Consider the following 11,037-nt stretch of genomic DNA (forward strand, 5'->3'; position numbering starts at 1 on the left):
ACAGGGCCTGGCCTTCTTGCTCCCTCTGTATCTTCCTGGCTTCCAGTGGCCTCCTGCCTGCCTCTATCACTTCCCCACCCCTCCTGGTCCTCCTTTTTTTAAGATTTGCTTATTTCTTTTTAGAGAAAGGAGACAAAGGAAGAAAGAGAGGGAAAGTAACATCGATGTGAGAGAAACATTGATGGGTTGCCTCTCAAACCATCAGGTATGTCCCCTGACCAGGAATCAAACCACCAACCTTTCACTTTGCAAGTCAACACCCAACAGATTAAGCCACACTGGTCCTCTTAAGCATTCTAGGCCTGACTTCTAAAAGCCTGAGGGTGTCACTCTCAGAAACTGGAGATTGGGCGACCAAGGATACCCTGGTCCCCTTCCCTACCAGCCTTCCTTGCCCTGTTCAGCCAACTCATTTAGTTTCTGCCATCCCTCTTTCTGGGTTATCCTGTTTGTAATTATCTGACTGTTATGCTCTGACTGGCTGACTGGCTTTGTCATTTGGCTCCTGGTCTCAACAGATGAGGGCTCTGTTCATCCTTAGACTCCCCTGATTCCCACTGTAACTCACCCATCACCCTTGCAAACCCTTCCACACCATTCCACCCAGTCTCATTCCCCACTTCTCTTTTTATTTGATTCCTTCATCTCCCTGGCAGGGGTTCCCAACCTGTAGCCTGTGGACCACATATAACCCAGGATGGCTATGAATGCAGCCCAACACAAAATTGTAGATTTACTTAAAACCTTTTTTTTTTTTGCTCATCAGTTTTCAGTAGCATTTGTGTATCTAATGTGTGACCCAAGACAATTATTCTTCCAGTGTGACCCAGAGACACCAAAAGTTTGGACATTCCTGCTTTACAGTGTATGGAAGCCTGCTTTCAGTTAGACTAGTGGCTCTCTTCTGCATGCATGTAGCCCCTTGTCTGACCTGTCTCACTATATAAGACTGAATTATTCATTAGCAGGCACAAGCAAGCAAACTGACTGCATAAAACCACCAACTGGGTTTGGTGAGCTGTTTCAATATCTCTTATGATTGCCCTAAGCTATTTTATTTAACTTGCTAAAATCCCAACATAGAGGTGTGGGGGGCCAAGCTGAGGATTGGAGAGAAAAGGGCTATACACTTGAACCTTGAGTTTGGACCATCCCCCCAACTCCACCCCTAAGGACTAAGGCCACTATTCTTTATCTGGGTGTCCTTCCAGCACTTCTTTTCAGTTCCTGCCCAATAGTTGCCTCCTCCCAAAAGTCTTCTTTGATTAAATTTGCTTTGTTCTAAATGGCATGGCTTCTCAGCACTCAGGAAGATTTTCTTTCAAGTTATTGCTTATTTTCTGTGATTGAATCAGATCTGAATTGTGAGAGTGCTGCTCCCCCATTACATGGGGGTTCCTAATTCTCCAGATGGTGTTCCTCCCTCCAGGGTCCTGTAATTCTGTCCTGGTAGTGGATGCAGGACAGGGTGTCCACTGCCTGGACAACACGATTTTTGAGACCTTCGCTGTTGGTTTTCAGAGGACCCCAAAGGAGACCAGAGCCCTTGGGAAAGAGGAGCAATGAGGCTAGAGCCATTTGAGTTCCAAGAGTTAAGAGCTTTTCCCAGAAATGACTGTCTAATTATAAGTATGGCCTCCATGGAGAGCAGCTACCCATCTGGTTTCTGAGGTAGGAAATGCTTCTTGCTCATTTCCTTGAACATCCTAAGGAGAGTCATTCTATGCTATGGAACAGAGAAACATGCAACAGAGCGAGCAAGGTGAGGGTAGTCAGACAGATTCTCTTGAAAGGGAGAAGGGTATCAAAAAGGAGAAAGGAAGAGAGAAAGAGGGGAAGGTAGATGGAAGACAGTAGAAAGTGTGTTTAGGGAAGGAATGACTAATAAGAATAGAAGAGAAACAGAAAGAAGAGAGAATGATAAATACTGGCCAAAACAAAACAAATAGAGCTATGACAGAATCAGAAAGTAAATGACTCAGAAACTCAGACTAAGACAAGGACAAAACTGTAAGAATTTCTCCATCAGAAGCTTCAAAAAATAATCTCAGGAATTAAAGTGTCCAAGATGGGGGCTGGGGATTTTAACATTTTAGCACCTATTATGTACCAGTGCCACTCTGTATACCTGTAACACCTCTAGAAAGTAGTCACTATTATTAATGGCCTTTTACATATCAGGAAGCCCCAGCATAAAGAGGTGAAGTGAGAGATCATACAGGTGACACATGGCAGGGGTAAGGTTCAAATCCAGAGCTGACTCTAAAGTGTGTGCTCTGCCATGGCTGGTGTGGCTGAGTGGATTGAGCACTGGCCTGCAAACCAAAGGGTTGCTGGTTCAATTTCCAATCAGGGCACATGCCTGGGTTGCAGGCCATGTCCCCAGTAGGTGGCGCACGAGAGGCAACCACACATTGATGTTTCCCTCCCTTCCCCCTGTATATAAATAAATAAATAAATAAATAAATAAATAAATAAATAAAATCTTTACAAAAGATAAAGCATGTGCTCTTTCTATCAGCTTCCCCAGCTGTTCTCCAGCTCTGAGAGCACTTTCACCTTCCCAGCAAGCGTGACTTCAGGGCCTGTTGTGTGCCCAGCACCATCATAGAAGTCTCTGCCCCACAGAGTTTACAGCCTGGCCAAGGTAAGTACAGTTCCTCTAATGTTTGTCAGCTTGGTGTTGACTCTCCAAGCCAACAGGATCCCCCTAAAGTGGAAATAACTGTCTCTTTGCTCCAAGATCATGCTCAAGTGACTGACAGGAATGGAAGGGAGTTTCAACTTCTTTCTTGGTCACCTTCCTGGATCCATCAACTCCTAGACAGGAAAATTTTTCTTATGGAAATTCTTAGACTGCTCCAATTCCCTGGTCCTTCATAAAGCATTTGTCTTGGGAAGATGGAAATAAAGAAGGAAAAGAGACTGCTGCTTGAACCCAAGTCTCAGCTTCTTGCTTTCTTCCCTCAACAACATGAGCTTCAACACCTGCTCCAGCTTCTCCACAAACTACTGGACACTGGGCTCCTTGCAGTCACCCAGACACTGGGTCTGGCTGGCCAGCATTGTGGCCAGTGCCTATACAGGCGCCAGAGGCTCAGGGTCCTGGATCTCTATGTCCCACTTCACCAGCATGCAGGGTGGCTGGGAATCTGGGGGCCTGGCTGCGGGGATGGCTGCGGGTCTGGCAGGCATAGGGGGCATCCAGAGCAAGAAGGAGACTATGTGATGTCAAAATGACCACTGCCCTTCTATCTGGAGAAGGTGAGAAGCCTGGAAGCTGATAATTGGAAACTGGAGAGCAAATTCCAAGAACACCTGGAGAAGAAAGGACCACAAGTCAGAGACTGGGGGCATTATTTCAAGATCATCGAAGACCTGAGAGCTCAGATCTTTACAAGTTCTATGGACAATGTCCGCATCACTCTGCAGATTGACAATACACATCTTGCTGCTGATGACTTCAGAGTCAAGTATGACATGGAGTGGGCCATGCGCCAGACTGTGGAGAGTGACAGCAATGGGCTCTGAAAGGTCACTGATGACAGCAATAACACCCATATCACTTGGCTGCAGCTGGAGACAGAGATCCAGGCTCTCAAGTAGGAGCTTTTGTTAATAAAGAAGAACCACGAGGGGGAAGTAAATGTTCTATAAAACAAGACTGCCAACTCTGAGTTGACCGTGGAGTTGGATGTCCCTAAAATCTCAGGACCTCAGCAATATGATGGCAGACATCTAAGCCCAGTATGATGAGCTGGCTTGGAAGAACTGAGAGGACCTAGACAAGTACTGGTCCCAGCAGACTGAGGAACACACCACAGCAGTCATCTCACAAACCACTGAGATAGGAGCTGCTGAGATGTACCAGTCCTTGGATATCGACCTGGACCTGATGAGAAATCTGAAGTCCAGTTTGGAGAACAGCCTGAGGGATGTGGAGACGTGCCATGCCATGCAGATGAAATGGCTCAAAGGGATCCTGCTGCACCTGGAGTCAGAGCTGGCCCAGCCATGGGCAGAAGGGCAGTGCCAGGCCCAGGAGAATGAGGCCCTGCTGAACATCAAGGTCAAGTTGGAAGGTGAGATCACCACCTACCACAGCCTACTGGGAGAAGGGGAGGACTTCAATCTTGGTGGTGCCCTGAACAACAGCCACCCCATACAATCCATTCAAAAGACCACCACCTGCAGGATAATGAACAGAAAAGTGGTGTCTAAGGTCAATGACACCAAAGTTCTAAGGCAGTAAAATTGGGGCACCCCTTGCAAGTATAGGGGGTCAGTGAAAAGTTCAAAGATCATTGGACAAAAAAAAAGAAGAAGGGAAAGAGTGGTGGAGGTGGAAGAGTAAGAGGGACAAGGGTGATCTAAGCAGAGAAGTATCTGAATGGGGACTGAATGATCACACAGGAGCCACTGCCCAGAGCCCAGAGCAAATTTTCTGCCTTGTCATAGAGTCAGGACTTTATAGAGGAAGAACACCTTCCCCTGACCAAGTTGGAAAAAGGGCAGGGAGCAGAACGGGGCTTGGGTTGTGTTGGAGTCTTCAGAATTCCCTCTTTAGGGCTTGAAACTTAGACTAGAGCATCAGTTTCCATGGATTACTAACGTGTAACAAAGAGGCTGGGGGAAGGACTCAATGAGATATCAAGGTCTCTAAACAGAAATGTTTTATGAACTACTCAGACATACAGAAAGATACAAAGAACAAGATCATGAACACATGTGTACCCTTCTTAGCTTGAACAAGTAAACCACTAGAATACCACTAAAGACCCTGCTTACTCTCCCTGGCTCCTCTTCCTCCCCCAGGTGACCACTCTTCTGAATTATTCTCCACCCCAGGATTCCTGGTTCTCCTATGGAGACTGGGCCATCATGACTCCATTCACACGGGGCTACTTGATAGGGCTCCCCTCCTGCCCTGTTTCTCTCTCTCTCTCCCTTCCCAGATGGCTGAGCAATCAATATTTATGTGGAACCACCAGGCCTGCTGGACAGGAAGGCCCAGCAGACAGAGACGGGGTCACCATCTCCATTGTGGGTGGGTTTTAACTCAGATACAAAACAGGTGACTCAGATGCTTGGGGCCTGAGGCTGGCTGAAGTCAGCATGAGCCAGGAGACAACTAGGCATGCAACTCCAGTGGTCAGGTCAGTGATGTGTACTCCTGGTCTCACCGTTGCATCTGCCAGAGGTTATAGCTCCTGTTTATTCTGGTGGTTGGCAGGTTGAAACCTCGGGTTCAGGGTAGAATAATAAGCATTTTATTTCCTGCCATGGTGCAAGAAGCAACATAGCTGCCTGGCCAGAGGCAGTTTAGGAGAGGGACCCACAGGTACCCCAGGGTTCACCTTCCAGCAGCCCTCTGTTCCATAGTTCATTACATGCTACTCTCCTGAAGGAACATCAGCTCTTCAGCATTCCACACAGATCACTCTACTCCTCTCAATGTGGCCTCTTGGTTCTAGTCCTATTGGTCAGTCCCCACCCTCCTCAGAAAGACTTTCTTGGTTAAGCCTTCCCGGTCCTGAGCACTCATCCCCAACATGCCTTCGGTTCTCGCACAATTGATTAACACAATGGCAATTTCCTCTTGTGAAAATGCAGCTTTGTGTGCTAGGAATGAACGTCCCCACCACACTGTAAGCTTCTAGAGAACAGGGGCTGGGGCCATTCCATTCTGGGCATCTTTCACAACGATTGGCTCCATAAGTGTTTGTTGAATGATCTCTGCCTCCACATCTGCCTGGGGATTTCTCAAGGAGGAAGCCACCCACATCTTAGTTTTTCTTGGAATCTCCCACTAGAACCAATAAAAGGACATCCATTCCTGATTGTTGAGTGAGTAGAGGAAAACCCCAGAAAAGCCTCTGCAACTAACCCTCTCAGCGTTCCTCCCATGCACTGCTCATTAGACCACCCACAACCCCCCAACCCCAAGCAATAGGAGCACCAGCTACATAGCTTCATCATACACCTCTGAACCTCTAGCTGATCTTGCTGTGGTTTGACAGGCATTATTTGAGAGTTTGTCTACCAATATACCAGTCTCCACTGTGTTTGTATCAAACCCATCCTCAGACAACAAAAGCATGCTACACACAGTTTCTTGGTTCCATACTAACACTTCTACACATATTTGATCTTCATAGGTATACCTCCATTCTACACCTGAGTAAACCAAGGCTTAGAGAGATGGAGTAAACCCATAGTTTGGACTCCAGTCTTGCCCTGACACCCCTCTGCCTCTCTCTCCCTGTGATAAAGGCTCCCACAAAACACAACTTTCTCTTTTTTTAATGTATTTCATTGATTATGCTATTACAGTTGTCCCATTTCCCCCCTTCTCTCCCCTCCACCCTGTACCCCTTCTCCCACCCACATCCCCCCCCTTTAGTTCATGTCCATGTGTCATACTTATGAGTTCTTTAGCTTCTACATTTCCCATACTATTCTTGCCCTCCCCCTATCTATTTTCAGCCTACATTCTATACTACTTATTCTCTATACCTTTCCCCCCTCTCTCCTCCTCCCACCCCTCTGCTCCTAGCCTTCCATGTGCCCTCCATTTCTGTGGTTCTGTTCCTGTTCTAGTTGTTTACTTAGTTTCTCTTGGTTTTGCTTTAGGTGTGGTTGTTAATAATTGTGAGTTTGCTGTCCTTTTACTATACATGTCTTTTCTTTATCTTCTTTTCTTAGATAAGTCCCTTTAGCATTTCATAAAATAAGGGCTTGGTGATGATGAATTCCTTTAACTTGACCTTATCTGAAAAGCACTTTATCTTCCCTTCCATTCTAAATGAGAGCTTTGCTGGATAGAGCAATCTGGGATGTAGGTCCTTGTCTTTCATGACTTGGAATATTTCTTTCCAGTCCCTTCTTCCCTGTAAGGTCTCTTTGGAGAAATCAGCTGACAGTCTGATGGGAACTCCTTTGTAGGTTACTGTCCCCTTATCTCTTGCTGCTTCTAGGATTCTCTCCTTCATTTTTACCTTGGCTAATGTAATTATGATGTGCCTTGGTGTGTTTCTTCTTGAGTCCAACTTCTTTGGGACTCTCTGAGCTTCTTGGATTTCTTGGAAGGCTGTTCCCTTTGCCAGATTGGGGAAGTTCTCCTTTATTATTTGTTCAAATACATGCTCAATCTGTTGCTTTTCTCCTTCCCATTCTGGTACCCCTATAATTCAGATGTTGGAACGTTTAAAGGTGTCCTGGATGCTCTTAAGCTTTTCCTTGATTTTTTGAATTCTTATTTCATCATGCTTTCCTGCTTGGTTGATTCTATCTTCCTTCTGGTCCACTGAATTGTTTTGAGACTCAGATTCCTTCCTTTCACTATTGGCTCTCCTCCGCGTATCTTCCTGCATCTCTTTTATGGTAACCTGCATCCTTTCATCTAAATTGTGCCCAAAATCAATCAGTTCCGTGAGCTTTCTGATCACCAGTGTTTTGAACTGTGCATCTAATAGATTGGCTATTTCTTAGTCGCTCAAAAGGATGAGTCCTGGGGGACTGATCTGTTTTGTTGGAAACATGTCTTATGTCTTTCCCTATCTCTCCTCCTTTTTTTTTTTTTCTTTTCTCAGTCTGGTCGCTCTTGTTACGGTGGGGGGCGGAGCCTTAGGTGTTCACCGGGGCTGGGCACTCCGGTCGCTAGATTGTGACGTTATATGTGGGGGCAGGGGCGGGGGCGAACAATGGCGGTAGTTCCGTTCTCCTGGGCTCAGACCCTTCTCTGGGATTCTGGGCTGCGAGCTCTGCCCTGGTCCACAATCGCTGCCCCACTGGGTCCGCCAGTCGCAGCTTGCGTACTCAGGGATCACCGCTGCATTCTTTCGCCCCTGATGGCTGTCGCGCCAATTTCACGCCAAATTTTCCCCGACCTCCGCGCGCCGCCAACCCATGCCAGCCCAGTGCCCGCCCAGCTCGTCGTCTCCTACCAGCCTGGATGTACGGGTCCACTTCAACTTCTTGGCTGTCCGACTTCCATTCAGATAAATCCTCTGTCAGTTCTGAGTGATATTCTGTCTGCAAATCTTTGTTGTTCTAATCTTGGTTGTGAGAGGAGGCATGGTGCGTCCACCTATTCCTCCATCTTGCCGGAAGTCCCAAAACACAACTTTCAAGAAAGGCAGTGCTGCCTCTGAGCACTGAGAAAGGCCTCTGAGGACCATTGGAAGCTAGTTGCATGGAAGAAGACTGAGATGACCTTAAAGTCTGTGCAGGGCTGGGGTTGCCCTCAGGTTTCCGGACATCAGGAAATTTTTGTTGGGGCCTGCAATTCTACCATGGAGGCCAACTCTACCCAGTCCAGGAGGTGCTGCTGCTGATCCAGCACTCACAGTCCAATGGGCTCCACGAAGCCTCCACCCATCAGCACCCTGACACGAGCAGCACCCAGTTCTTGTCTTGGTTTCTCTTGGGGCCTACACAGTTACAGCTGTCATGTTCTGAGCACTTAGCTCAGACAGGCTTTGTGCTAAGCACATGTCTGCATTATCACATGTCTCCCCAACTGAAAGAATCCATGAGGAAGGACAATCTCTATTTACATGAGTCAACTGAGACTCAACGAGGTTAAGTAACTTGTCCAAAGATTCGTAGCTAATGTGCCAGCACACAGATTCAAATCCATGTCTTTCTAGTACCAATACCAAAAACCTCTCCACTATGCTGCTTCCTGTAACTATTACCTCCACATTCCACCTCACCTAAACAAGAACATTTATTCTTAAATTTATTTCTTTATTTTTCATAAGAAACATATTCAAAAAGTCCAACATCCATACATTACCAAAGAGTATACCATAAAAAGTTCTCCACACTTGATCCCCAAACATGAAGCAATCAACATCATCTGTTTCCTGTATCTCCTTCCATATATACATTATGCAAAAGAAGTCATTATGTATACATATTCTTTCTCCCACCTTTTTAAAACAAATGACAAATTATACACATTGCTCTGTACTTTCACTTTTTACTAAACAGTGTGTTCTGAAAAATATTCCATATCCATATATACAGTGTTCTTTATTTCTCTTGATGACTCCATAGCATTCCATGGCCTACAAATCTACTTAACCAGTTCCCTAAGATGGAAATTTACATTTCCAGTCTTTTGGTATGAAAAAGAATGTTACAGTGAGAAACTTGGTATGTAATGTCACTGTGCCCATATGCAAGGACATAGGTAGGATAAATTCCTAGACATGGAATCACTAAGTAGGCTCTGAAATGAAACATTCCCAGGAGGAAGCAGAAAGCCTAGTATCTTTCACCCTGTCTTTGTCACTTACCAGCTGTGTGACTTCCAACAAGATCACTAATCCTTGGTTTCCTAGTTTGTTAAAGTGTTTTAGCCTCCTTGTAGGGTAGCTATAAGGGTTCAAGTAAAAGAGGTAATGTATATAAAATGTCCAGCACAAAGCCTGGTTCATGGAGGTATTGATGAGATGGAGCCATGATCATTTCCCCTGTTCCCCCTTCCCCCCACCTCCTGGGAAAGTGTTTCTCCCACTCACCTGTCCCTCTTGCCCTGTCCATCCCCCTCCTCTACTGGTGTACTATGCTCCTTAGCCTCCTTACACCATCTGCCTGGTATCCCAGTTCTTTGTGTAGTTCCATGTGTTCCTTCCCCACCAGATAATAAGCTCCTGGAAGACAGAGACCCTCTTACTCATTTCTGAAACATCCTCACTGCCATCAGTGGTCCTGGCACACAGCAGGTGCTTAGTCAAGATCTGCTGAATTGAAATCAGCTCTGGAAAGGAGCCCTCACAGCTCAACCTCCCAGATTCTTGGTACTTTAGTAAATAGAGACAGGGGTCACCTTCAGCCAGCAGGCTGAAGAGGCAGCCAGCCTCCCTCTCCTGCTTGCTGACAGTAGTAATCAGGAAAGGTTTTTGATTATGCCATATTTGAAATCCCCAGCTTCTGCACTCGCATCTCCCACAGCCACCCACACACGTGAGCTTGGTGTAAAGCATTCAGATATTCTACCACTGGGGAGGGGGTGGCGAAGCCTCTCTGGCCTTTGACCATCCCCTCCCCTAAGTGTCCCTGGTTTGCCCTGCACACCACCAGGGAGATCAGCGCTAGAGACTGTCACCCAGAGAGTGTGGGGTGGTTAGAGGAAGTCATTTTAATTTCTCTGGGAGCATTAGTGCTTCTTTAATTGCTGTCAAAGGTGGCTTCTCAGAGCTGTATTATTGGTAACAATTATGATGAAAGAGGGAAAAAGGCAGCAATCTCTCCTTTGCTGGCAGCTGTCCTCCCTCCCATGGTCATGGAACTTAATTCTTCTCTCCCCTGCTAGCTTCCCACTCCTCTCCACCTCCCTTTGCCCACTTGTTCTTCTGTGCCCCTGCCTTTATCCCTGCTTTTTAGTCTCTTTTCCTGCTTTTCAGTAGCTCTGTCACCTTTCCTCTCTGCCTCTCCCATCAGGCTGTCCCTCTGGCTCTCCAACCCCATGTCTTATTTTTCTTGACCATATTTTTCCATCCACCGTTTGGTCCCTCACCTTTATCCTAAGTTTCCACCATTTAGCCACTCTTTATTCTATCTTCTCCCTCACTTTCCCATTCCAGTTTCTCCAAACACCACACCCTAACTCCCTCTCATCTCATTCTTACCCTTTTCTGTTTGGTGTCTTGAAACTTCAGTTATTCTCTTTCTGACCAGGACAGAGACCGGGTTATCCATGCGGTATTTCCTGCCCTGCCACCCCCCCCCCCCAAACACACACATCTGGGATACAGAAAAGATTATTTACACCCTCCTCTTCAAATGCCCAGCTTTTCTCCTTGCTTTGTGCCAGTTGGTCAGGTGGACTTCCATCTATCCTGCTGGCTGTGTCAGGGGAAACACTAACAGAGCCCAGAGTAGCTGTCTCTAAGAAGGGGGTGGGGGACGGTGGGTAGAAAACCTCAAGCTCCTTCCTTCCCTGAAGCCTGGGTCTCATTCTTGGCCACCAATGGCTTCTCCCTGCAGGAGGTCTGAGCTTCACCTCTCTGCTTTGCACTGGAAGCT

General features: G+C 46.6%; 1 pseudogene; it reads left to right on the top strand.

The window, feature by feature from the left end:
- Positions 1-2,938: 2,938 nt before the first annotated feature.
- On the top strand, positions 2,939-4,252 carry LOC114512094 (annotated as a pseudogene).
- The last annotated feature ends 6,785 nt before the right edge of the window (positions 4,253-11,037 follow it).

Source organism: Phyllostomus discolor, chromosome 14 (assembly GCF_004126475.2).
Source record: "Phyllostomus discolor isolate MPI-MPIP mPhyDis1 chromosome 14, mPhyDis1.pri.v3, whole genome shotgun sequence".
In the NCBI taxonomy this organism is placed as follows: Eukaryota; Metazoa; Chordata; class Mammalia; order Chiroptera; family Phyllostomidae; genus Phyllostomus; species Phyllostomus discolor.